At 56.7% G+C, this 26,174-nt stretch overlaps 1 protein-coding gene across 1 annotated transcript in view; it reads left to right on the top strand.

Annotated features, from left to right (window-relative positions):
- Nucleotides 1-4,206: 4,206 nt before the first annotated feature.
- Nucleotides 4,207-26,174, top strand: part of ABAT (4-aminobutyrate aminotransferase) — a 60,012-nt gene continuing 38,044 nt past the window's right edge. The window contains exon 1 of the mRNA XM_004692135.2: nucleotides 4,207-4,292. The gene's annotated coding sequence lies outside the window, so the exon portion shown is untranslated. The remainder of the gene's footprint in view (nucleotides 4,293-26,174) is intronic.

The raw sequence follows: 26,174 nt of genomic DNA, 5'->3' as shown, positions 1-26,174 counted from the left end.
AAACCACTTTGTGCCCAAACATTTTTAATGTTGATGTCTTTCGATCTTTCCGTTTTTCCTTTGGTTGCTTAAGCCCTTGTCATCAACTAAGAAACCATTACAAAATGCAAACGAAGCTCTCACCCATTGTTTTTCTCTAAGACTTTCCTAGCTTTCATCCTCATATTTAGGGCTTTGATCATGTTTGTGTATTGTGTGAGGCAAGGGCCCACTGCATTTCTTTTACCGGTGGCTATTGTGATAATGCAGAGGCTGAGAACAACTCAGAGGCTGGGAGGAGATAAAACGTCTTGTCTCATATCACCTGTCCATCGGGAGGTGAAACTGGGACTCATTCTCATTTCAACCCAGGCTGGCACCTTCTCCAATAACAAAAACTACCCCTTTATTACTCTGTGAGCAGGAGGTGGGGTGCACAGGCCTCAGAAGTGAGTCACACCTTGTAATCCCGCTGGAGGTGAGCAGGTGAGCTCACCCTCCTAGCTGGCCTCGGTTTCCACTTCCATACTCTGGGCTGATGGTCGATGATCTACTCGGAGATCACACCGGAGCCAAAACCCCATTGCCGCTGCCTCTCCTCTTGGGGGGGCGGGGGGAGCCCTCCCAGTTAGTTGCTCTTCGGGAAGGGGCTCCCATCCCGGGGCTCAGTCGAAAATCTGAAAACATTCTCAGCCTCTTTGGAAGATAGCTGCAGCCCAAGCAGCCCCACGTGAAAACTGTGAACTGTGGGACATGCACGCAGAAGCTAGTGAGAGCCGCTCCCCGCTGCTGACAGCTTTCCTCACAAGTGGGGCGATGAAGCTACGTGGGAATCGGCTTGCAAAGCACCTAGTTCTAAGTACCCTCTCACACCCCCTCCCTTAGCCAGAGAAGGCCAGCCAGGGCCTGCCCCTCAGCGGGACAGATCACAGCGCAATGAAGGCAAGAATTCTCCCATCGTCTTGGTCCGGGGCTGCACAAACTTTTCCTGAAAAGAGCCAGATGGTAAATATTTATGGCTTTACAGACTATCGCATCTCTGCCACGGCTGCCACTGTGGCACAAAGAGCCAGTGAATGGGCTGTGTGCCAACCTCGGAAAGTGTGATTTTCATATACTTCCCTTGTGCTATGAAATGTTCTCCTGTGGATGTTTTTTTCCAACCCCTTAAAATAGAAGCCTCATTTTAAACCTCAGTTTGTGGGTCACTACAGATGGGGGCTGCCTTTGCTTTGACTTTTGTTTGCTTTTCATTTTTAATATTTTTCATAGTCCAGAAGCAACATATATGCAATATAATTACAAATGAGCTGTATGCAAATAAAGTAAAATTAAAGTCTCCCATAATTTCAACATGAACTACTCCCAATGGGTGTGTATATTTTCAGTCTGTCTGACTACCTGCCTGCTTGCCTACCTACCATCTTATCCCACCTATCTTCCTATCTATTACCTGTCTGACTGTCCATCACCATCCTTTACCTGGCTGTCATCTGTCTAGCTATCACCTTATCTACCTGCTTCTCTATCCATCTCTTTGTCATCCAAGCATGCATGCAGTCACCCATCTGGATACTCTCCAATATGATAGTCACTAGCCCCATGTGACAATGGAACTTAAAACTAAAATTAGGTGTAAATTCAAAACCCAGTGTCTCAGTTGACTGGACCCATACCAGATGTTCACCACCTACCCCCGGCTCACGGTGCCATACTGGACAGCACATGACCTCTCCACAAGCCCTGGTCAGAGAGCACCGATCTACCCACAAAAGAGCTAGGACCATACCAGATAAATTCTTTTTGTGGCTATCTCAATTCATGCACTCTTTTTTTTTTTTTAAAGATTTATTTATTTGTTCATACAGAACTGGGGTACAGGCCAGAGGCTCAGGGGCGGTGAGAGGCTTCACCAAAGACAGACTGGGGAGCAGAACAGGCAGATCTACGAAGTCCACTGCTGAGGGGAGCAGCGGGCGGGTCAGGAGAGGTCTGCTACGCCATGTGGTCACCTCCAGGGCAGGCGGGGATCGAACTCATGCAGAAGTGGCTTTAGCTTCTCAGTGCTGTGCTTTAACCCGCTGCGCCACCAGGGAAGGCCTCATGCACTCTTTTTTGTTTGTTTAAAGATTTTTTTATTTATGCACATAGAACTGGGGTGCAGGCCATCCGTTCAGGGGAGTTGAGAGGATTCACTAGAGACAGTGGGGAACAGAACAGGCAGACTGACGAAGTACACTGCTGAGGGGGGCAGCAGACGAGACAGGAGAGGTCTGCTGCGCAGTGTGGGTCAGCTCCTTGGCCAGGGATCGAACTCGTGCTGAAGCAGCCATGGTCAGCTTCCTAGGGCTGCACTTTAAACCAACTTTGTAGTGCTGTGCTTTAGACCCATTGCACCACCAGGGAGGGCCTTCATGCACTCTTTTGAGAATAACACTTGGGTCCCATTCGATAGTCCAGGCTTCTGCTTTAGTGGAGGTATCCCAGTATAATCAATACAATTTGCATGCAACTTAGGGGTTTCTACTATCGGATGTTTGCTTGTTTGCAAGGAAGTGACAACAGACCGCTTATCACTAAATTTTGCTCTGTTCTCGTTCAGTATAGAACCAGAGAGGTCAATTTGCTAGGTCAAAGCATACCTACTTTAAAGATTTTTTTTTTCATAGGAATATCCAGTTTCTTCTGGAAAGGCAGTGATCATTTATATTCCCACCACAACTCATGAAACTGACCACTTCTTTGAAGCCACCAGAAAGGTGCGTAGCCACAATGATAAGAAAAGGCCATCTGAGAGATGAAACATTTAACCCGTTTTTCTTGATGAACTTCATTTCTTCCAGTGTGTACTGACCATTTTATTTATCTTGGGGATCCTTGCAGTAAAGGGGAGTGTCCATATGGCTTGGGTTTAATGAAACGTTTCTAGCAAGCCCTGCAGGCAAGGTGATGGGATCAGTACCCCAAGGGACTGACAAAAGCCCATCTCCAGTATAAGTGAGGGTCAATTTTATTTCCAGATGTTCCTTTGAATTATTCTTATTCTTTCTCCGTGGGGTTCCCATAGTCACCGGCCACAGAAGAAGGAGAGTGGGTTGATGGCATTTTTTAAATGATCTATTTGGTTTATATTTATCTTAGTCCTTAATTCTCACTCCTGCCATCTTCTATTCCTACTCACAGACAGGCCTGGATTCAGGGGCGGCAGAGAACCTGTGTTCTGCAGGATTCCCGCAGAAAAAGGACATAGTTACCGAGTGAGGCTACGTGGGGGAAGACCGAGTCTTTTATAGTCTGTGGGGGAAGACCGAGTCTTTTATAGTCTGCAATCGACACTCACCCATTTCTTAAAAGGACCAATGATCTCTTCTGATGAACAGTTTCTTGTGTCTTTGCTCTAAAGGGAATGGGCGCACCCCCTTCAGAAAAATGTGGGGCTACGAGCCATTCATATTTTATCAACTATTGTCACGCAGCATATTAATTTCATAAAACAGCATCATCTCATCCAGGCTCTCCTTTGCACCCCAGGAGGCGGTCCGCGTCCCCGCTTACTGCTGAGGAAGTCGAGGGCCAGGTAGACGAACCGCAGACCCCAAGAGCAGTGCTCTCTGCATTGCCGGCGGTGCACAAGCTTTGTGCTTGCGAGCGCGCGAACGGATAGGCCAGGCGGGGTTAAGCGAACGCAGCCGGCTGCTTTGGGCTGTAGGCTCGGCCCTGCGGAGCGCGCTGGGGGGTGGCGGGGGGGCCGGGGAGCCGGCCCGCAGCCGATGCGCCTTCTCCCTCCCTTTCAAACGGAGCCTCGCCTGGCTGTAACCCAGGGCGTCAGAGCCCGGGATCTGGGGCGCGGGGTGCAGTGGGGCCGTCCAGAAAGGAACCCCCGTGATTAAGGTCTGGGTTGAATCACCTACAGAGCCGCCCCCACACGCGCTCCTTTTAGAGGCGTGCGCCCCTCCCCCCCAGCGCTTCCCTTCCGGCGTGACGGGGGTCCTCGGTCCCCGCTCCCGGCCCTCGCGGTCCCTCCTCCAGGCCCCCGACTCCTCACCCGCGGGGGCCGGACTCTGCCCCCGCCCCGCCTCCCCCCGCCTCCCCGGGGGCGGTGGCCCGTGGCGGGCGCGCTCATTGGCTGCAGAGGGAGCAGGGGCCGGGACCGGCGGCGCTGATTGGCCGGCGCGCCTCGGCGGAGCCAGGGAACCCGGCGAGTCGCTGGGGGAAGCGGGGCAGAGACCGCGCGCAGCCGGAGCGCGGGGTGCAGATCCCACAAGTCGGGGCTCAGCAGATCCGAGGTCGCACGTCGGAGTCAGGACCTGCAGGTAAGGGCCTGGCGTCGGGGATGTGTGGGCGGGCCCTTGCTCGGGGACCCGAGATGGACCCTTTCGGCCCTGCCCCCCCCAGGCATAACGGGGCATCTCCTAGAAGCGGGGGTCCCTCATCCTGTCTAGACACGGCCCCCTTCCCCGAAAATAGAGTCTCACCCAGCACAGAGCAAAACAGCTTCCCTCCCCCTTCAAAAGCAGGCCCTTCCTCCTGGTCCTAGCCTCGAGATACATCCCCTTCCCTGATTTACCCCTGGGAATGGAACGGACCCCCAAAGTAGGGGCCAGCCTCTGAAGGCAACCAGGGCACCTTCAGGTCTTTGGAGACCAGTGCCCCTCCCCCTCGCTGAAAAACTAAGTTTGGATCTGTGCCCCCACCCTCCCTTCAGACTGATGGGGTCTCCCTGGCTCGTGGATAACACTGAGCTCCCTCCGTGGAGAATGGAGGCCCCAGGTATCCTGGGAAACGCGGCCCCCCCACTTAAGACCAGAAAATCCCAGCGCAGACACTGTGCTTGTCACTCTCAAAATCGAGGGGGGCTTGCCGGCACCCCCACCTCAGATACTGGCCCCTGGGGTTTGTCTTTAAAAGAGGAAGGTGCCCACCCCCACCCTACCCCAGGCCCTTCCGCCCCATGAGAGAGACATGGCTGTCCTACACCCCCCACGCTGGGGGATTCCCTCTGCCTCCAGTCAAGATGTAAGACAGGCTTTCTTACTCAGAAACGGTGAGGGTCTGGCTACCTGGTCCCAGCCAAGGGGGCCACCTCATCCACCCTTTCCCAAAAATGCCACCCTGTTGAGACCCCTCACCCATCTGCCCACACCTGCCCGCACCGCGCACCCTGTCATTACTGTGGCCTTTGCTCGCCTCCCTGGCCAGGATCACAGCACAGTGGGGTGAATGAGACCGAGCCCGGCACGGGGCCTGGGAGGTCCTCCAAGGGGCTCTGCACGCTGCGCACAGAGGCGCCTCCAAGGCAGCAGGAAGTGACCCCCCAAGGACCCCTGAGGGTGTCCAGCCCCTCTCCTGCAGAAGGGGGTGCCATTCCCCATGGTGCTCCTGGGGCTGCCCTCCTCTGCCCGCCCTGCTCCTTGGACATTGCCCGGCGGAATTCCTAGGGCTCCTGGCCAACGGGCCTGAGGCTGGGGGCTCCGCATCCGGCTTTCACTGCTTTGATGAGACCGGGCATTGGGGCTTGAGGGGCTCAGAGCTGGTCTTCTCTGGGGGGTCACGCTGGGGGTGGAGGAGGCCTGCTCCCCCACGCTGCACCCCCATGCTGCACCCCTGTGTTGGTATGGAGAAACATGCATCTAAAGGGGTGCTCCCCAGGAGAGACGAGGGCCCCATCTGGGAAAGGTAAACAATCTGGAGTCCTAAAACCTGAAGGCACTTTCAGAAGGGAGATCCTGCCCCTTCATCTGACAGCTGAGCAAACAGAGGCTCCAGGAGAGGGCTAGACTTGCTCAAGGTCACCCCGTAGTGGGTAGAGGTGCTGGCCATGGCCTCCCAGGGCCATTGGGGTGCCCAGCACCGGCTCCAGCCCTCACACTACAGTGGGGACCACTGGGTGCTGCCAACCCCCTCCGAGGAGGTGCAGAGGTCCCCTGAATGCTATGCAGCCCCCAGGAAGGGACGATGCTGGAGTTCGGCGTGCCCCCCCAACCAGCTACCTGGTAGAATCCATTCCTGGGGGTTCGCACTTGATCATACCGCCCAGTGTGATCTTTTACTGAGCCCACTGCCAAGTCAGACGGCTGGGCCAGGAAGATGGCCAGCCTACTCAGCTGCCTGAGTGCACGCTGGGCTCACTCCAGGAACTTAGGGCAGGGCCCCGGGAAGTCCATGCCCCACCCGGCCCTCCCTCTCAGCCCCTGCCCCTCCCTCTCAGCCCCTGCGCCTCCCCTTTGTCTCCGTCGCCCTCCGCCTCCCTCCCTTGCTCAGGGCCTGCCTCTTTCTGAAGTTGGACAGGGAAAGAGCTGAAACTGCCCAGAGGGCCCCCAGGACCTCCCTACTGGGCAGTGGTGACCTCCTCCCCACAAGTGGGAGGGTCTTGAGGTGGCCCCCTGCCTCCAGCAAAGGCATCGGCTGTCTGTCATGCTGCGAAGAAGTCGGAGCTGAAGGGCCCTGGTGCACAGGGGTCTGACTGGTGGCTGGCTCCCCTTGTTTAGATCTAGAACCCCACTCTGCCGTTAACCCTACGGTGACCTGGGTCCCTCCACACCCTTATCAGGGTGAAAATTAGCCAATCCTCCCAAAGTGCGCAGCGTGAGTGACTGGGAGCAAGGGTTGTGGTTCCAAGTGCAAGGTCATAGCACCTCTCAGACAAGGGGTTGGGGGCACTCTAGAAGGCGAGACTTGCAGCCCACTCCCTAGGGGCTCTCCAGAGGCCAAGGCAGGGTGTCCTGGGCAGGGCAGCGCTGGAGACTGGGGGTGGCCTCGGAGGCAGCCCCCACAGTGGGGCTGACCTTCAGCTCCTGGCTCCGGCGTGTCCCGGGAGCTGCAGGCGCCACCCCCTCCCAGCCGCATCTCTCATCTCCTCATCTCTGAGGGGGCTTGGGGTGGGCATCTGAGGCACGCTGAGACGAGCAAGAGCGGCACGCTGGCATCGGGCTGGGTGGTTCTGTCGGAGAAGCTCCCAGTTTTGTGGGGTGCCCAGGTGCCTCCCCACATTCCACCCCCTGGAGGCCAGCAGCCACTGCCTCTGCTTGGGGCAGCTACAGCTGTCTCCAAGCCTGAGCCATGTCCCCGGGGATCATCACCCCCATGCTGAGCACCGCTGGCCTGCACCCGGGTCTCGCACGCAGCTGTGCAGACGTGAGACAGCGTCCTCCTTGCTCAGCCCCCGGCTCTGCACTCTGCAGGAGAGAGGGGTGGTGTCCATCTGCTGAGCACCCCCCCAGGACAGCGTCACCCCCTCCAGAGGGGGCGCTACTCCGGGCTTCCGGTCACACAGAGGTGCAAACTCAGATGCCAGTGATTTGTCAAAGGGCACCCCCTTCGCTGCATGAGGAAAAACATGGGTGCCAGACACAGTTTTAGAAATAACGGCGCTCTGGAGCCTCTTTCCCAAATTTGCACGGTGACCCCTGGCCCCGCGCGGCACTGCTGGAGGCCCCTGCAGAAACACTCTGATCAGGGGGCACCGCGGGGGCGGCCCAGGACGGATGGCTCCGAGGGCTTTGTGACGCAGACACAGGAGGGGTCTACCCCCTTCACATGCTTTCTGGAAGAATGAGGCAGATCTGCATTCCTGCCCCTGAAACATCTTCTAGTGAAAACAATAAAGTGACAGGATCAATGTAAACAGCCTGATAAAAGAAGGCATATGTCGGGGTAGTTAGGGAAGGGAGGAGCACGGACAGGCACGGTCTGCCTGTCCGTGCCCCCACACCGCCTGTCCACCCGTCTGCATCTATTCTCGGGCAGAAGAAGCCCCCCCAAGCCGGCTTCTCCTTCGTTAAACATGGGCCAAGCGCCGCTCACCAGGTGGAGAGACAGGTTTAGGGTCCCCCACCACGGGGAAATCCCAACAGCAGCTCCCCAGCCCAAGCTCTGAACCCCAGGGCACTCAGCTGCCCAGCCTCCAGGGGGCGCTGCGAGATGGACATGGTCTGGCCACTGGGGGGCCCACATCCTCCGCCCCTCTGTCCCCGGAGGTGGTCATTTGGAAGGTCGGCCTTTGCCCTTCCTGAGAGTCCAGACACAGGAATCTGGGGCCTCATCTCGCTGGCCCAGGGGGAGTCCCTCCAGCAGCGTTCCCTAGGGGCAGAGCTGGGTCAGACTTGGAGCTCAACTGGCTTGTGAGGCATGATGGCCTCAGGCCACGGGCACCTCACCTGTCGGGCCTCATTTCTCCATCTTTAGAAAAGGAAAAATCATACTTTGAAAGGAGGACGTAAGACGGGGCAGCAGATCCTAGCCTATTGGGGTGTTGGAGAATCGGCTGAAACCGTGTTCAAATGCCTGGTGCTTCAACAGCAGGGGCTCCCCTGGGCTGACGTCTCGTGAGCCCGCCCCACCCCCTTCTGCTCGCCTGCCCCGCTTGGGGCTGGGAGGAGAAGTTGAGCCATGTTTCCTGGTTCCTCCCCACCTGGAGTTCCCTGCAGGCAGCAACCACACCCAACTCATTCTCCCCCTGGGTCCCAAAGGCTTGGCGCAGGTCCTGGCTCCCAGCAGAGACTTGATGAGCATTTAATTGTCTGCAAATATGTATTTTTTATTGTGGTGGGTTATAGCAAATAGCATGCAGCCTGCCGCCCTGACCACGCTAAGCTGTCTTCCCTCAGCATTCAGCTCACTCACAGCGTGCAGCTCTCACCTCTGTCAGTGCCAGGATTTCTTCATCGCCCCCAAGTGGAAACCTTGGACCCTAAGCAGTCACTTCCCTCCTCCCAGCCCCTGGTGACCCCTAACCTGCTTTCTGACTTGATGGATTTACCTGTGCTAGATAGTTCTTATAAATGGAATCCTAAGAGGAGACCTGTGTCTGGCTTCCCTGCGCTGTGGCATGTATCAGTACTTCACTCCTGTTCATGGCTAAGCAATATTCTGTTGTGTGGGTAGACCACATTTTGTTTATCCGTGCATCATCAATGGGCATTTGGGCTGTAGCCACCTTGTGGCTCTTGGGATTAATGCTGCAGTGAACACGTCTGGACAAGTTTTGCTTGGAAGACCTGTTTTCATTTCCTTTGGGTCGTCGCCCAGGAGGGAGCGCTGGGTCATGTGGTAATTGTTTAACCTTTTGAGGAATAGCCAATACATCACATTACAACCCTGCTGGGTTTTCCACATCCTTGCCAACACTTTTTATTTTCTGATGATTAGGAGAAGGAGGATTACTATAGTCTTTCAAGCAATGAAGTGGTGTCTTCTTGTGGATTTGATCTGCATTTCCTTGATGGCAGGGATGCAAATATCTGGGGTTTTTTGTTTTGTTTTTGCCATTTATGGATCTTCTTTGGAGAAATGTCTTTCAAGTTCTTTGCCTAGTTTTGAACCAGGTTGTTTATCTTGTTGTTGAATAGTAAAAGGTTTTACATACTTAAATATATTTCTTTGACATCATTTCCTCCTGCCTAGCAACCTTGGGCTAGCCACAAGGTGTTCATAGTCTAGCGCAAAATTTCTCAACCTCAACACTATTGACATTGCAGGAGAGTGTTCTGAGCCTAGTAGATCTTTAGCAGCATCCCTGACCTCTACCGACTAGATGCCAGGAACAGTCCCTGGGCCCAACCAAAATGTGACAACCAAAAATATCTGCAGACATGGACAAGTGCCTTGAGGTGGCAAATTTGCAATTGCCCCTGGATGAGAATTACTGGTTTAGAGGCTAAGTTCAGGTATTTATATCTACAATTTCAGTTTAATCTCTTGTGAATAATAGGGTACCTAGTGGGCATTCATTCAGGACACAGATGCTGGATGATGGGTGGGTGGGTAGATGGATGGATGAATGGATGGATGGATGGATGGATGGCTGGGTGGGTGGGTGGGAGGAGGAGGTAAATGGATGGATGGGTGATGGATGGACACATCTCCTTCGTAGGCTGGATAAACTGATGGGTGAATGATGAGTAAATGAGTGGGAGTAGGACTGACTGAGTCTGGATGTGTCCCTGAAATCCTGCTATTGGAGAACAGAACCCTGTTCTTCCAGAATATTCTATCCTTTTCTCTCTGCCTAGCACAGTGGTTCTCATAGGTTAGCATCAGAATCTCTTGGAGTTTAAACACAAGTTCCTGGATGTCACCAAGAGACTGGCTGATTCAGTAGAATCACCAGCCTGACAGATGGTTTCCAACCCAGGTTCCTTGACTTGGGGAACCCCGCCCCTGGCTTCCCTGCTTCCCCCACCTGCCTATCCTCAGAAGTCCCACAGCCTTCCCTGCCAACTACCCATGTGGGAGCTAACATTTGTTGCTCTGGACTGTGGACAACTTGCTGGAAATCTGTGCCTTGACGACTGCAGGAATGATCCCTTCAGAGCTGGGGCCCACTGGTCCTGACACTTTGCTACTCGAAGCTTGTGGGGTCCAGCCCAGCAGCACCCCATCACCTGTGAGCTGTCCAGAAATGCAGATGCTCAGGCCCAGCCAGGCTATAGCATACCAGTCTGTATCTTAGCACCGTCACGGTCAGGGAGGATTCATGTGCACATTGAGGTTGGAGAGCTTTCCAAACACATCTCTTGAAACCTCCTCCCTCAGAGCTAAGCCCTGTTTAGCTTTGCTAGTGAGGTACACTAACAGTGCCTGTTACAGTGCAGTTGATGTCTGGGCAGGGCCTGCACTATGGGACGTTCATATATTTGCCTGTTCTACTTATCTCTTAGAGGGTCCAGATGACCTTGCTTCCCCCATGGGAACACAGAGACCCAGGCAGAGCCTCTTGCTCGGGGTCACCTAATGTCCAGAGCAGAGTGGAGATGCCTGTCCATTCTTGAAAGGGGACAGGAGCCCAGTGGTTGAAAAGCTGTGGTGTAGGCAAGCAGTGTAGACGCGGAAACATGGAGCCTGAAACATTCAGCTACTAGGCTTGCTCTTCAAAAGCAGAGAAATGGGGGACTTGAAAGCGGGTCAGGAAGAGCTTGAGCGCTAGTCTTCGTTTGCCCAGCGGGCTTTATCGTCCTTAGACGTGGGTGCCATGTCTGTGGTGTTGAACAGGGAAACGGTTCTCACTCTCGGTAGCTGCGGTCCAGGTGGGCAGTCTCATCCCCCGACAGTCGTTCATTCATAAATGAGTGTGTCCACTGATGGCCCAATGTCCCTGGCTCCGGAATAGTGTAGAGGGGTGTGGGTGTGTGAGAGAGAGAGAGATGAAGGAGCACGAACACCACAGAGGCTCTTCTGAGAAGCCAGGCCCATGAACAGCCACTATTCAGCATGAGGCGTGCGAAGGAGGGAGAGTGGATGGCACTTCCAGCTCGTCCAGTTCCCTGGGCCCGGGGGAGAAACTGCAGGAGGAAAAGACGCAGAGACAGTTCTTGGCAGAGAGAAGGTGAACAGAGGTTCAGAGACTTCATAAAAAGCCTTTCAAAGAAAATCCTCAGGAAAAAGGCACGTAAAATCAGGACTCCCGCACAGCCCTAGAAAACGAGCAGTGGTAACGACTTTATTAAGCTCATTTCCTGAGGGACCGGGCAGATGTTCACGCTAGTTCAAAGGGAAAAGTCAAATAGAGGGCAGTTGTGGTCAGAGTAGAGGAATGTTGTGACGAATTGCAAACGGAGGCAAAAGACCCCTGGACAAAGCAGAAGCGGCTTGTCTGTCTGCGTCCTACAACTGACAGACTTGAAAAAATAGCTCCCAGATAAAGAAGAGGACTGGACAAGATAACCTGAGAGACTGTGCTGTGTGCACAATGCATAGCTTTCCGCTGAGACAGAACTTTTCCCATAGGACGGCTGCCAAGGATAAGGAGGCCTTGGGTGGGGCTGGCTGGGGGTGGGGAGGGACGCAGTGATGGAGGGGGATGGGGTGGGGGCGGGGCAGATGGAGAGAGGAAAGCTGCAGGACATGAGGGTGATCCAGTGAGTTGGGGCTTGGCCCAGAGACCAGTGGGGTCCCGTGAAGGGTTTCCAGTGAGGAGGTGACCTCATTGAGCAGTACCAGAGAAAGGCCTTCTGGAGGCTGGGTGGAGAGTTGGCAGACTCTAGGAGACTCTGCCAAAAAGCCTGTGAAAAAATGAAAAGGGCCCTCGCTGGTGGCGCAGCGGGTTAGAGCACAGCACTGAGAAGCTAAAGCCACTGCAGCATGAGTTTGATCCCCAACCCGGAGGTGACCCACATGGCAGACCCCTCCTGACCCGCCCGCTGCTCCCCTCGGCAGTGTACTTCGTCAATCTGCTGTTCTGCTCCCCACTGTCTCTAGTGAAGCTTCTCACAGCCCCCTGCACCTCTGACCTGTACCCCACTTCTGTTTGCATAAGTAAATAAATCTTTAAAAAAAAAATGAGATGGCCCTCCCTGGTGGCGCAGCGGGTTAAAGCACTGCACTGAGAAGCTAAAGCCACTTCCGCATGAGTTCGATTCCCGCCTGCCGCCTGCCTCGGAGGAGACCACATGGCGAGCCAGACCTCTCCTGACCCGCCCGCTGCTCCCCTCAGCAGTGTGCTTCGTAGATCTGCCTGTTCTGCTCCCCACTCTGTCTCTGGTGAAGCCTCTCACCGCCCCTGAGCCTCTGGCCTGTACCCCAGTTCTGTATGTACAAATAAATAAATCTTTAAAAAAAAAAAAAAATGAGATGGTGGGGCCTTTGCTAAAGTAGAGCAGGACCCAAATATTTGTTGCATGAAGAGGCAGATAGCAAAGATGAGGGCTTGGCTGGCCATACAGTTATGATCACAAATACTCCATCTATATCGCAAAAGCAACATAGATGATGTGAACACAGACTCATGTTCTGATAAAACTTTATTAACAAGAGCATTTCGAGGCACCAGATTCCTGCCCCTCCCCCACCATAGTTCGTCAGCCCCTGACCCAGAGCAGCACCCACGAGGCCAGAGCTCTCCATGCTTCGGAGCACACCCTCCCCATCTCCCATCCTCTAGATGTCCAGAAGCCGGGGGACCCAGTGGGAGGGGACCAGGGGCGCCTCCCACCTGTCCTTGGCCATGGGTTCCACAAGGGAACCAGACCCATCTCTGGGGTGGTGGTTTGGCCGAACAGCCCCCTCCGGCAGCCAAAAGAGCGAGCCACCACCTCGCAGGACCGCGCTGCCCTCTCCTCGCCCGGCGCCGTGAGTCCGTTCTGCTGGCTTTGCGGGCTGGGAGCGGCTCTGGGGACAGGCTGGAAATGAGCACAGCAAGGAGCAGTCGTACAAATGACTGTCTGCTGCTCATTTGCATGCCTGGCACCCCGCGCCCTGGTGCACCGTGCCCCGGAGCAGAGCGGGCGCAGGAGACAGCCACACACACAGACACTCTGAGCCCCTGGTGATGGGGTCGCAGAGGCGTCAGGGCTGGAGATGCCAGTTTCCACCCAGGTCCGCGGCAGTGGGTGACACTGACCCGTGGCAGCTGATCTGCGCCAGGCACGCGGTGGGTGCCTGTATTTGTTCGTCTCTTAGCTCACATCCTGGGAGCAGAGGTTGATCCCATGGCAGAGGCAGACATGGAGGCTCAGGAAAGACGAGGGGCCACCCAGAGGCCTGTAGTAAACGTCGCAGGTCTCCAGAGAGACCCAGATACCGGCTCCGGCCCCCGGGCTCAGCTCTAAGCTGAGCGGGGTCACTGCTCTCTGGCCTCAATTTACTCCTCAGTCAGTGGGAATAATGTCTCCCCTTAGCAGCCACGAATTCGGGGGTGAGTCAGCCAGGCTGATGAACGCTGGGGGGAGGTGCAGGGGGCTGGAGGTGCCTTCCAGCGGCTGAGATTGTGTGTGCAACAGGTCTGACTCTGCAGGCCCCTCCAAGGCCTACCCCGCGCTGGGGCTGGCTGGGGGCCTGGGGTTGCTTAACCCTCCCCATGGGGCCAAGGAAAGTCCCGTATTTGGAAAGCAGCTGTGTATCCGGCTCCGAAAACCCCAGAAACTGTGACTTCTGGACTTAATTTCCTCCCCTGTAAAATGACAAGAGTGCCAGGTTTTGAAACGCGATGCTGGCGCCCATTGGAGGGGATGGCAAGCACGAGTATGGCTGACTGCTTTCCTCTGCCAGCCACTGGCTCTCTTGCACGCTCTCAGCAGTGCAGGCGGAAATGCCCTCTTCCGTGGAGGAGCACACAGATCAGAGTTTGAAGCCTCTTGGCCAAGGTCACACAGGGCTAAGAAGAGCCAGACACTGGACCTGTGACACAATTCAGTCTACAGCGATTCAGTCCATTAATAATGTGAGCAGGAACATTCTAGAATTCAGGGGAGCCCACCTGGGACTGCACCAGCAGGTGCGTGAGAGTCACCATAGCTGCATTCCCGCTCCGCTCCAGCAGCCCCACTTGGCTTTGTCTGTGTCTGGCGGCTGTTGTCATTGCAAAATGTTCTCTGCTGGGCCGGCAGCTTCGGATCGTTGCTCTGCGTTTCTTGACCTATCAGACCCCGATTTTATCCAGCACCGTCATGCCCTCCAGCCCACCTTTCTTGTGTCGAGTCTTCCCTTACTGTTTTGCAGGAGCTTTGATGGTGTTGGGTCAGGACCCCTGCCCGTCAGAATCTTCCAAATATCTTTGTCTCTGTGGCGTGATTTTACTTTTCAATGGTGATTTTTTTTAAATTTTATAATAGTTTATTTTTACATATTTTTGTGCATTTTTCCATCTCAGTTGCAATCCCCTTGGGTTTCCCATCACCAAATCACCCTTGTGCCAATCCCTCAATGGTGATTTTTGATGATTGGAATTTTAATTGTGATATCGTGTATGTTTTTTTTCTTTGATACCTTTATGTCCTATTTCAGAAATCCAGTTTCCCAGTGCCACCTCTGTTATCTGGGGGCTGTCCTGGGTTGATTTCATTGGGCTGATTTTTGTGTATTCGTTTAGCTGAGGTCGCGACTCCTGTTTCTTTCCTGTGGATGACCCTACCATCCCGAGGTCATGCCGCTGTGCTAGAGGTTGGCACCCGTCACGCACAGGGCTGTGTTTCTGTTCTCTGTTGTGTTTCTTTGCTAAATGTGCTTGTTTTCTACTAGAGTCCTAGTGTGAACATGGCAGCTTGCCCTCTGCAGAGACACCCTTGGGTCACACAGTGCCAGATGGGATCGTGATGGTGATACAGTTTTAAGCACAAGCAGAACTTAGGGACATTTACTACTTGCAAGGCCTGGACTCACTAGCACTACCAGAGATGTCGTGCATGCTGGGGAGAAGAAGGGGTTTGATCTGGTGGATGAGGGACAGGGAGCAGTGCCTGGAGTTGAAGTCCAGGGGGAGTAGGAATGAAGGAATCAGAAGGGAAAAGCATTTTGGCAGCGGGAACAGCACCTGCGAAGCCTGCACAGACAGACGTAAGATCCAAGTGGCAGAACCCAGAGAGAAGGGGAGGGGTGGGTGCTGTGACAGGGAAGGTCAGCAGGACCAGACCGCAAGGCTTCTGAGCCACCGTCAAGGATGAGATTCTAGACCGAGAACAACTGTCCTAGAAAAAAGCAGGCATGCATTGCTTGACAATGAGGCTGCGTTATGAGAAATGCGTCATCGGGCGAGTCTGTGGTTGTGTGGATGCAATGGTGGCGGTGGATTCTGTGCCTCAAGGGGCCATGCTGAGCACAACGCGAGATGAAATCAAGCACAGTGGAAAGGATACTAGCAAGAGGCCCGTGGGCCGCAAGAGCCGCTGCACGAGGCGAGGCCCGCTCGGAAGGCGCAGGGGTCTTAGGACCACGTGTGTGTGTGTGTGTGTGGTCTGTCCCGGATCAAGCTGCTGTCATGCACTGCACGGCGGGCCAGGGTCCCTGGAATCTTCCAGATTCAGAGCGGTGCCAAGACTTCAACTCGCAGGGGCTGCCGCTTCGCAGAAAGCCTGTGTGGCGACCACAGAGTAGCTCATCGGTCCACGGAGCCTCACCTGGGTGCTGCTGGCACCAAGCATGGCAGCTTCGCTGGCAGTGGAAGCAAGGCGCTCCGCCAGCAGTGGCACCTGCTGGCCCCATCTCAGGTGTGGCATGCCCGCCCCTGCCCGGCGAGGAAGTCCTGCCTGGGGCCGTCCTGCATGGGCCTGGGGCCAGGCACCGGCTGCCGACTTGAGCCGTCCTCCTCGGGCATCGTCTGCCCATCACCCCGCAGCCGAGAAAGCCAAAACTCAGAGAGCCTAAGTCACAGCCGAAGGTCACACAGCCTCTGGGGACACGGAAGACGGTTTCCGCCTCTCTGCGAATTTCATTTTCTCCACTTGAGTGGTACTTTTTGCCTTTTGAAAATAAAGAGTTGATCGCACTGATCAAGAATTGCTCTGCACAGTGACAACTTTTTTTTTCTGGCAAGGATGCTACAATGTCCCCAAGTCTGAGCCCCGGCTGAACTGATAATGACGGGAGCCTGAGCCCCGCGCGCATCCCGCCGCACTGCAGTTAGGCCGCCAGCGTGGGGCTTGGGTCCTTCCTGCACTGACTAGCGCAATGGAAACGGTTTTCATCAAGATGTATACCTCTGGGTTTGCAGGCCGTGGGAGTGAGGGGCAGGTAGGGAGCGCTCATGCCCCAGCACTTAAACTCTCATTGCACAGCCCCTCCTGCCCCGGGAGGGCACCACACCGCAGCCGAGATTGATGTTCCCTGATCAGCCATCTGTGCGCCTGCTGCGCTTTCAGGGCAGGAATTTGTTGGACAAAACAGAAGCTGGAGCCGCAGGGAAGTGTCAGAGCCTAGAGAGGCAGTGGGGTTTGGGGGGGAAAGCTAGGTGTCCCTCGGCGCGGGGGGGCGGGGGAACCCTGACTGCGCGGGCTGGTGCCCCTTTGCCGACTGCTCTCCAGTCAGCCAGGCTGCTTTGTCTTGTTGGGTGTCTGTTCTGGGAGCCCCACTTGTGGTTGGTTTCAGACGCTTTTTTTTTTTTTTAAGATTTCTTTATGTATGTATACAGAGCTGGGGTACAGGCCAGAGGTGTGGGGCAGTGAGAGGATTTGCCAGAGACAGAGTGGGGAGCAGAACAGGCCAACTGACGAGGTACACTGTTGAGGGGAGCAGCGGGCGGGTCAGGAGAGGTCTGCCACGCCATGTGGTCACCTCCAGGGCAGTGATCAAACTCATGCTGAAGTGGCTTCAGCTTCTTAGTGCTGCGCTTTAACCCGCTGTGCCACCAGGGAGGGCCGTTTTCAGACACATTTTACAGATGAGGGGCTCCCCAGGGGCCACGTGAGGAGCTGGGGTGGGAACGGCTCCCCGGAACAGCTCGGTTCTAATGCCGCGGGTAGTCCATCACTGCATGACCTGCTGGCCCTTTTGAGAGGGGTTTCTGCCCCCAGGTGCCCTCGGCAGAGTCTGCACCATTTGGGGTGACCCGATGGGGATGAGGCAGCAGGATAAGGTGCAGAGAAGCCGGGAGCTGCTATACCCACAGCCCGCAGGAAGCCCCCAGAAGGCCCCAGACGGGAGGGGTCCCCTGCCCGTGGAAGGGTGCCTGGCTGGCGAGGGGGTGCTCGCGCGGAGACTGGTTTGTCCATTGCTGGGAAGGCAGCTGAGCCCGGCTTTGGCACCCTAGGTCACCATTCTGGAGCCAGCCTCTGGGCGGCGCTGAGCCGAGCTTGCACCCCCATGTGGGTGGAGGTTTGAGAGAGACATCCCCGCACCCCGCCTAAAGCGGGGGTCAGCCCTAATACCCTCTTCCTGCCTTGGGAATGAAGTCAGTGCAGGCGAGGGGCCGAGCTCACTGTCTGGACCCAGGGGGACCCTGCGGCTCTATCTGGGGGCACACCCCCGCTAAGGAGAGACCCCTTTGCCCCGGCCTTTGAAGGCGACAGGTGTGTGCCAGGAGCCAGCCGATGGGAGCTGAGGTCGGCCAGGACTGGGAACCTTTATCCCCGAGAAGGCCGTCAGGCGCCTCCAGGGGCAGGCTGGTTGGGCAGGTCCCGCCTAGGCTCAGCTGGGGTCTGCAGACCCCTCTGCACCGCGCCCCCCCACTAGCCCAGGGGGGCCCGCTCCAGAGCGCAGAGATAGGTGGGCATACACACTCGCTTGGGTGACATGAAGGTCCCCAGTGTCTGCTGACAGCCCCGGTTGTGCCCCCAGCACGTTCCATGTGTCCTCATTAACCCTCATGGCAACCTTCAGGGGCACAGCTGCTCTCATCAACCTTTGCCATGAGGAAACTGAGGCGCAGGGTGACTCGGTACTTTCCCAAGAGGATGCTCAGCTGAAATTTCCATCTTGTGTGTCGCCCGAGGTCCGAGTGGGGCCCTCGGAGGGAGAGTCCAGCCTGGGGCCCAGCAGAGCCCTGCGTGCCCTCCCCGGCAGACCGCGCACTTCCTGGCCTTCCCTCAGGTGTCCAGCGGCCCGGCTGGCCGGGGTCAGTGACCGCAGAGCCGCAGGGACCGGGGCCCCTGCCCGTCCTCCTTTGCCCAGCCCGGGTGTCCCCAAGCTCAGCTCTTCCCAGTGTCCGGGAGGCTGCTGGGGGCAGGGGTGGCTGAGACAGTCGCAGAAACATCTGGAAAGCGCCAGGACCCGAGGGAATGCAGTCGGGCCGGGGTTCAGATCCAAGCTGCAGTGACGGGCCTCCCCTTCCCGGGTGTGAATTTTAAACTGGGGAGCCGACTGCCCTCTGCAAACAAGAGGGTGCGGGCCCTGGCTGACGCGAGTGCTGGGGTGCTGGGCGAGGCGGCCCACGCCTGGCCTGCGGCCCTGGAAACGGGCCACACACAGGGCCCAGGCCAGGGGTCACCCCCCAGGCTGGGGCTGGCGTCTGTCCGGTGCCCCCTGCTGCTCCCCCAAAGCACCAGAGTCCCTGCACACCCCCAGCTCTGCAGCAGTGGCTCTGGCACTCCACACCGCGGTGCAGGGAGCAGAGCTCGGGGCAGGCAGCTCAGTGGGGGCCGCCCAAGAGGGGCCAAATGCGGCACGGCCCTGGGGCGCCTCTTCTGTCCTGGGCACCGGTGAAGCAGGTGCACGAGAGGAGACTGAGGCCCAGAGGGGCTGGAACCCTCTGGAGAACAGGCGGCCGCGGAGTTCGAGTTGGTGCGCAGGTAGCTCCGGCCCGCCCGGGTGCACCCTCCGCCCGCTGGCCCACGCGGCCCTGGGATCCACGCCCAAAGCCCCAGGACGCGGCAGAGCCTCTGAAACCGTGACTTGGGCTGGCCACAGCAGCCAGGGTTGGAAAACAATGCTTCAGCCAGCCGTGTGTGACCCAAAGCTGAGGAAAACGGACACACGCCCCGGCCTCCGGGGAAGGGGTTCCCGGCGTCTGAGGTCGGCTCCTCCAGCGTGCGGGCAGACAGGAGACCAGGGCGAGCGGGCCAGGGCCTCGTGGGCATCCTCAGGACGGACGTGAGCTCGGGGAGGACAGAGTGACCCCACTTCCCTGTGGCCGAGAACGTGGAGGCTCCGTGCTGAGTGCTGGTGGCTGCGGGGGTGCAGGGGTGGGGCTGCAGTGGCTACCTGGGGCCCAGCGTGCTGCCATGGTGGAGGGAGGGTGAGCGCCTGTGTGGGTCTAAGGCAGCACCCCCAGGACTCACGGAGGGAGTCTGGGATGGGAGAGGGGCTGCCTGGAGGGAGGAGTGGCTGGGACCCCGCGGGCACCAGAATCCAGGCAGAGCTGACGAGTAAATACCCCTGGTGTTTTATTTATCGGGCACCTTCTACTTACAGCAGGTGACACCGCTCTCCAGACAGAATAGGGATATAAAAGTTTCCTCTTCAATTTGTCTCTGTCAAGAAGCGAGATAACTTCAAGGAGAAAAGGGCTAATAAATATAAGTACAGGAAAACTAGGTAGGCTGCAGCCTGGGACTCGACCAGCAGGCAGCCCCGAGTGTCCCCCGGGGCCGGCTGCAAACTGCTGTCTGAAAACTGAGCTCCTGGAAATGGCAGCAACATCGCACTCCGCCCCGAGGGACGCGGGCGACTCCATCTCCGGGCCTGGGATCCCCAGATCAATGTCAGGCAGGCTTCTTCTGCAAAGGGCCAGGCAGCAAATATTTTTGGCATCGTGGGCCACGCGGTTGCTGTCGGAGTGGACTCTGCTGCGGCAGCAGGAAGGCAGCTGTGTGCGCCGGGCGCCACCCTGCCCCGGCAGACCCTCACGTGCAAAAGCCGCCCGTGGCCGCGTCCGCAGAGCCTGCGTTGTGAAGCCCGGGCAGCGAAGCCTCACACGCCTTCTCCTTCCTGGCCTCCCGCCGTTCCAGCCTTATATATTTTTTTAAATTGTATACTGAAGTACTTTTTTTTTTAAAAAAAAAATTTACTTATTTATGCATACAGAATTGGAGTACAAGCCAGAGGTGCAGTGAGAGGCTGCCCCAGACAGAGTGGGGAGCAGAACAGGCAGATGGACGAAGAACACTGCTGAGGGGAGCAGCGGGCGGGCCAGGAGCGGTCTGGCTCGCCATGTGGGTCACTCCCTGGCTGGGGATCGAACCCGCATTGACGTGGCTGCAGCCGGCTTGCAGTGCTGCATCCTAACCTGCCGCCCGAGGGCCCATTCCAGCCTTCTTAACAACACCAACCTTCCATCTCCCCAGTGACATGCACTGCATCGACTCTAACTTCACCAGATTCCCCAGTGGGGCTGACCTACTTTCCACTTTCCCAGTCTTCCCCCTGGGAGTTGGAATCCACTTTGACCTGGCTCATTCCAGAACAGGCTGGTGTAGTCCAGGGGAAGCTCACCTCCTCTTCCAGAAACCAAGCCGTACACAGATCAGTTTCCAGGGGCCATGTCACCTTACTCAGTGGCTCTTTTCCTATAATTAATGTCTGCACGCCCCCGCGGCCATCAGTTGAAGTCATGGTCTTTCCTCGTTGCAGTTTCTCCCGGTGCGTAATTTGACAAAGCTAGAGAGGCCTCCTTCCGCCAAACATTTGGATCAGTTAAGAATACAGATCACGAAAGGCAAACAGGCCACTCGTTGCCCCACATCCAAGACAGAGCTGTGCCGGACAGAAAATGCTTTCCTTCCAGCCTCCCTGTCTCACGTGTTGCCGTGTGGTTCCGTCTTGGTGCCTCCGTGCACCGCAGGCCAGCTGCATAGAGATTGTCAGAAGTCACTTCCTTGCCAGTTCTGTTTTAGTTTCTGGTAACTGACTCGGTGAGCCGGCCCCGTGTCCGGCCACCCTGGCTGCTGGCGACCTCGCTCTCCGCTGACCCGCTTCTAAATTACACTCAGAACACCTGCAAGCACAGAACTGTCGTCCGTGAGGGGTGCTGGCACCAGCGACGTTTCTGGAGGGGAATCATTTGGGGCTAAACTACCTCTTACTTCCCCGTGAGGGCACTGCTCTCCCAGGCTGGACCCGACCTCGCCTACCGAGCCAGGTGCCATCCTCGGCCTCCCGGATCCGACACCAGAAACCCAGGTAGACCGGCCCCCGCGGACCGCTTGGTCTGTGGGCTTTTCCTGCCAGGTCCCACTTCAGAGTAAGGAAGCCGAGTCCACAGCTAACACGCACCCCGAATGCGCAGCGTGGCCGTGAGGCTCCGGCGTCCCGTGCTGCCAAAGCTGCTTGTCCGGCAACGCCGTGTGGCGCTGGGTCCCCGGCGCTGTCGCAAGGCCCTAGGCCTTCGAGAACCTGACGCAGTAGTGTCCTGGTGTCGTGTCCTGGTGCGAGCTTTGGGGAAGTTACTCTCCTCCAGGTCCCCAGAGGGCTCCCGTGAAAGGGGAACGGAAAGAAGCCACCCAGCCGTCACCCAACCCATACCAAAGGCACCCGCTGGCTGGGGCACGCCGCCCTGGAAGACGGGAGCGGGGTGGGGTGAGCACAGTGACTCGGCGGGTCACGGGCAGGCCGGAGAGTCAGTAACGTGGCACGAGCGGCACACGGCACACTGTGGTGTTTCCGTGAGGTCAGAGGACTCCTCAGGCGAGACCCCGGCGAGACATCATAGTCCAGGCCAGTCCGTGCAGGGCAGGCACTTCTGGAGTGTCCCCCAAACTACTCACTCATCAGTGGCGAGTCCTCCAAAACCAGAGCGATGGGGAAATGGAGGAAGGGGTGAACAGACACCTGAGTTCTTTGGCGGGGATAACTTTTTTTTTTTTTTAAAGATTTATTTATTTGTACATACAGAACTGGGGTACAGGCCAGAGGCTCAGGGGCGGTGAGAGGCTTCACCAGAGACAGAGTGAGGAGCAGAACAGGCAGATCGACAAAGTACACTGCTGAGGGGAGCAGCGGGCGGGTCAGGAGAGGTCTGCCGTGCCGTGTGGTCACCTCCGGGGCAGGCGGGAATCGAACTCATGCGGAAGTGGCTTTAGCTTCTTTGTGCTTTAACCTGCTGGGCCACCAGAGAGGGCCTAGGCGGGGATAACTTTTTAAATGCTCGCAAGGATAAGTTTGCTTGTGCCGTCAGAACTTAAACGTGTTGGTGGTAACATTGCTGCTATCTGAAACAGATTCTAGGGGGTCTGGTGGTCTAAAACAAAGCTGCTTTGAGGAGCTAACATGGGACATCGGCGACCGAGGGGTGCCCGGAAGCCAAGGAGGAGGGAGGGGAGCAGTGCAAAGGTCCTGAGGCCACAGAGCTCTGCGCTTCCCAAACCCAGAGGCCAGAATGGCTGGAGAGAATGAGCAGATGGAGGGGAAGGCGGGTGCTTGGCAGCACCTTGGAGGCCTCCTGAAGGACTGGGAACCCACCTCAAGCTGAGACGCTCCAGCAGGCGGTGTGGGGCAGAAGGTGCCTGTCCTGCTGTGTCCTGTGAGACCTGAGTGCTGGTCTGGAGGAGCTGATGGAAATGGGAGTGGGGGCAGCTGGCGAACTGGAGATGTATTTAGAGGCAGGGCAGCATCCGTCTCCGGGTGATTACCTGGGCACACGCCAGAAATTTGGCTAAAACGTGGGTGACTTTTCTGCCCGCTTGCAAGCGTGGAGCCTCCACTTCTAAGGTGACAGTCACCCAGCGGGACTGAAAGCTGTCTAGGCTGAACTTCCTGCACCCCAGGCGGGAATTAGGGGTGTTGGCGGCCCCGGGCTTTGAGCCGGTCCAGGCTCATCCAGAACCAGTCACCGCCACCGTCCGTGTCCCCGGGAGTGCCTCGCCCCTACTGGCTTGACCCCATTTGAGTCAGCCTCTCACTCGCCTGGCGTGGTCCTGCCGCCTTCCTACACGGGCCCACATGAAAGAATGAAGCCACCTCCGTGTCCCACGGGGAGCTGCTTTGAGGGGCGGAGACCTGAGCCGGACATCCCCTCACCGACACCCCGTCGAGACCAAAGAGGCACCTGGAGCTCACGGTCTGGCTTATGATTAATCCCCAGGCCCCACGCGGGTACAAAGTTCAGAGTGAGTTGCGTATGTTTTGACTAATACTTATTTGACCTAATGTGTTCATGAATCCGAGTATTTAACATTTAGTACCGGAGTGGGGCATTTTCGTCCCGTGTGCCTGGCATGTGCTAGTAAGATGTTCGGCATTGGTGGCAGCGGCAGGGGGCCAGTTTCTGGATGAGCTTGGCCCAGACGCCAGCTCTGGGGTCTCAGGCACGTTGCCTGAACTGCTTGCGTTTTCCTCCGCTGTCGCTCGTAGGAGCACCTGCTGCCTTGGGGTGTGAGGGTAGCTAGACTGACCCATGTGAAGCTCTTAGGGCAGGGCTGGGCACACCGCAGGCACTCCATTCATGTCGCCAACACCCTGGTCTAAGGTTGAGACTCACTCCAGGGGTACCGGGACCACCGAAGCCTGTCTGGGCCAGTCCCGTGTGGCCACTGGCCTCCAGGAATGTGGCGGGTCTGAATAGAGCAGACTAGATTTCCAAGATGTAGCGTGACAACTGAGGGTATTTTAAAAGTCCATTGATCAGTTTTAAATTGATTGCATGCGAAATGGTGACATTTGGGATGTATCAGCCTTACCTGAGTGCTCACACTCATTTCATGTTCCTTGGCCCTGGTACTGTGGCACTAGAATGTTTTAAATTGTCTACGTGACTCAAACGTGGATTTCTTTTCAACAGCCTGGTCTGAAGGCATGATTGAGGAGTAGGAATGACTGAAAGATGGGAAAAGCATGAAAGGTTTGGGCAAATGGGGTAGAGCCTTTCCGCAGGCTATTTAGGGGGTCACCTGATGTCTGCGGGTCTCGGTTTTCTTATCTGTAAAATGGGGTTAGAGTCCCCACGCCCAAAGACTGTTTTGAGGCCAAAGGAAATCATAGATGTAAAGTGATTAGCTCAGTACTAGGCGCCCAATAGGTTCAGAGTGAAAGCAAAGCTCCCTCTTGGGCTGTGAGGGCTGTTTGCTGTTCGGAAGGGGGCGGACTAGACCCGGAAGAGAAGTGAACAACACTCCTTCTGGTCGAGCAAGGTGACTTTTACAACCTGCTGTCACATCCATGGCCCGTTTGACCTGAGAGTGACCCAGGAGGTAGAGTCGGCCCCTGAGAGACCTGAGGAAACTGAGGCATAGGAGCCTTTCAAGTTCTAAGCAGGCGTTTTCCCGTCAGCCCCGATACACGCCCCAAACCTGCCAAGCCTCAGGCATGTCTCAGTGTGTCCTCCACCCTCCAGTGAGGTAGCCAGTGGTGGCCCCCGATGAAGAAGAGACGTCTAGAACAGCCCAGCAGCCGGCAAGCCAGGCCGGGTCACGGTACAGGCGGGGCTGGCGGCGCAGGTGGGAAGGGGGTGTTGTCTAGAAGGGTAGGAAAAAGTTCCAGGCCTCAGTTCTTTGGCTCTCCAGTCTGCTGGAGTCAGTAGTGACACTCATGACAGGACCGTGGAGGGGGTGTGACGGCAATGAGAGGCAGGAATCAGGGGTGGGTCTCAGGTTTTGGACTTGAACAAATGGGTAGACAGTGGCTCTGATACTGGGATGCTGAACACAAGAAAGGGGATGGGTGCCGTGAGGGGAAATGGCCCCTTCGCGACGGGACCAGGAAGAAGGCTCAGGAGTGGCGGCTCGTGTGGGGAAGCATGGAGGCGCACGAGCGCCCTCGGGGCACGGGGTGGGTGGGAGGGTGCGCGTGGATGAGTGGAGGGGTGGTGGCGTGGAAGGCTGCATGGGGGATGGTGAAGGGTTGGGTGGGAGGCTGGAGGGAGGGACGGGAAGATGGAGGGATGGAGGCAAGATGGGTGGACAGACTGACAGAAATCTGGGTTCCGTTCTGTTTCATTTAAACCCTAAGGTATCGCCATTGTTAAAAAATGATCCCCACTTTATTTTATAGAGGCTAAAGTATTTGAGGGGGCAGGTGACCTCTACCTGCAATCTACTTCGAAGTGCATCGGAAAGTCCAAAGTAAGGCTGGAAAGCGGAGGGGAGAGGTGTGCTCACGGGCTGGCCTGGCTGTGGGTTACAGGTATTTGCTGTAAAATTCTTTCCACTTTGGTGGATGTTGGAAATTTCCACAACAGATCCGTGGGAGATGTTTCTCGGTGGCCGATTGTTGGCAGTTTCATGGGGTTTTACCTAGTAAGTACGCGTTCTGCCAAGAGATCCCACCAACATGTCTGCCTTGCAGATCCCCTCCGGCCTTGCTTTTCCCAGAGCTGGGGCTGGGGTTGGGCGTTTCTCCCTCCCAGAGCTCGGGTTGAATCGGCCCAACGTGCTGATTACTGCGCCGGGTTTGCTGGTATCTGGCTCGTAATAATTATAGATTTCTTCCGCGATTGGGTCCCGCTGGTTGTCACGGCAACGGCGTAATAGCTCAACTGAAGAGCTGTCACAGTGATTTAGAAGCAGCAGTCTCTCCTGCAGCCTCCAGCCTGGGTGCCCCCCCTGCCGTCGTCATGGCAACTGATGAGCACACGTGACCAGAGGCTCGGTGCCCCCTCCTCTCCCCTCCCCCTTCCTGTGGTCTTTCCCTCCTCTCTGGCCCTGCTCCCCCCACGCTGACCCCAGCTTAGGCTAGGATGGGGGAAGGGGCTGGAAGACCGCCTACCCAAGCCCCACCGCGAGCAGGTCTGGCTGCGCAGCCCTCCCCTGCCCTGCCCTGGTCCTGGAGCTGACTGGGCGCCCTCAGGGCCCTCCCTGGCTGTGGCCCGGGGAAGCCACGGATCCCTGCTCTGTGGCTTCCTGAGCTTGTTCGAGAAAAGTCTTGGGAGAAGCTGGGAGGGGAGACACGTGGGCTCCGTGAAGGTCCAGGTCAGGGTGCTTGTCTGTCCACCTTCGGCCGAGCTGGTTCTAAAGCAGCTCTTGAAAAATCCACGTTGTTTTTCTCTGTCTCTTTTTGTTTTCTCCCGCCTCTGTTTCTCTTTGTTTCTACGTGGCCGTTTCCTTTCTGTTTCTATCTGAAAATCTTGCTCTCTGAATCCATCCTGCAGTCTCTGCTGGCTCTCACCCCCTCCGGCGCCTCCT

This window comes from Condylura cristata, unplaced genomic scaffold, assembly GCF_000260355.1.
Source record: "Condylura cristata isolate star-nosed mole 26May11 unplaced genomic scaffold, ConCri1.0 scaffold00032, whole genome shotgun sequence".
Classification (NCBI taxonomy): domain Eukaryota; kingdom Metazoa; phylum Chordata; class Mammalia; order Eulipotyphla; family Talpidae; genus Condylura; species Condylura cristata.
This window is presented reverse-complemented; position numbering and strand designations above follow the sequence as displayed.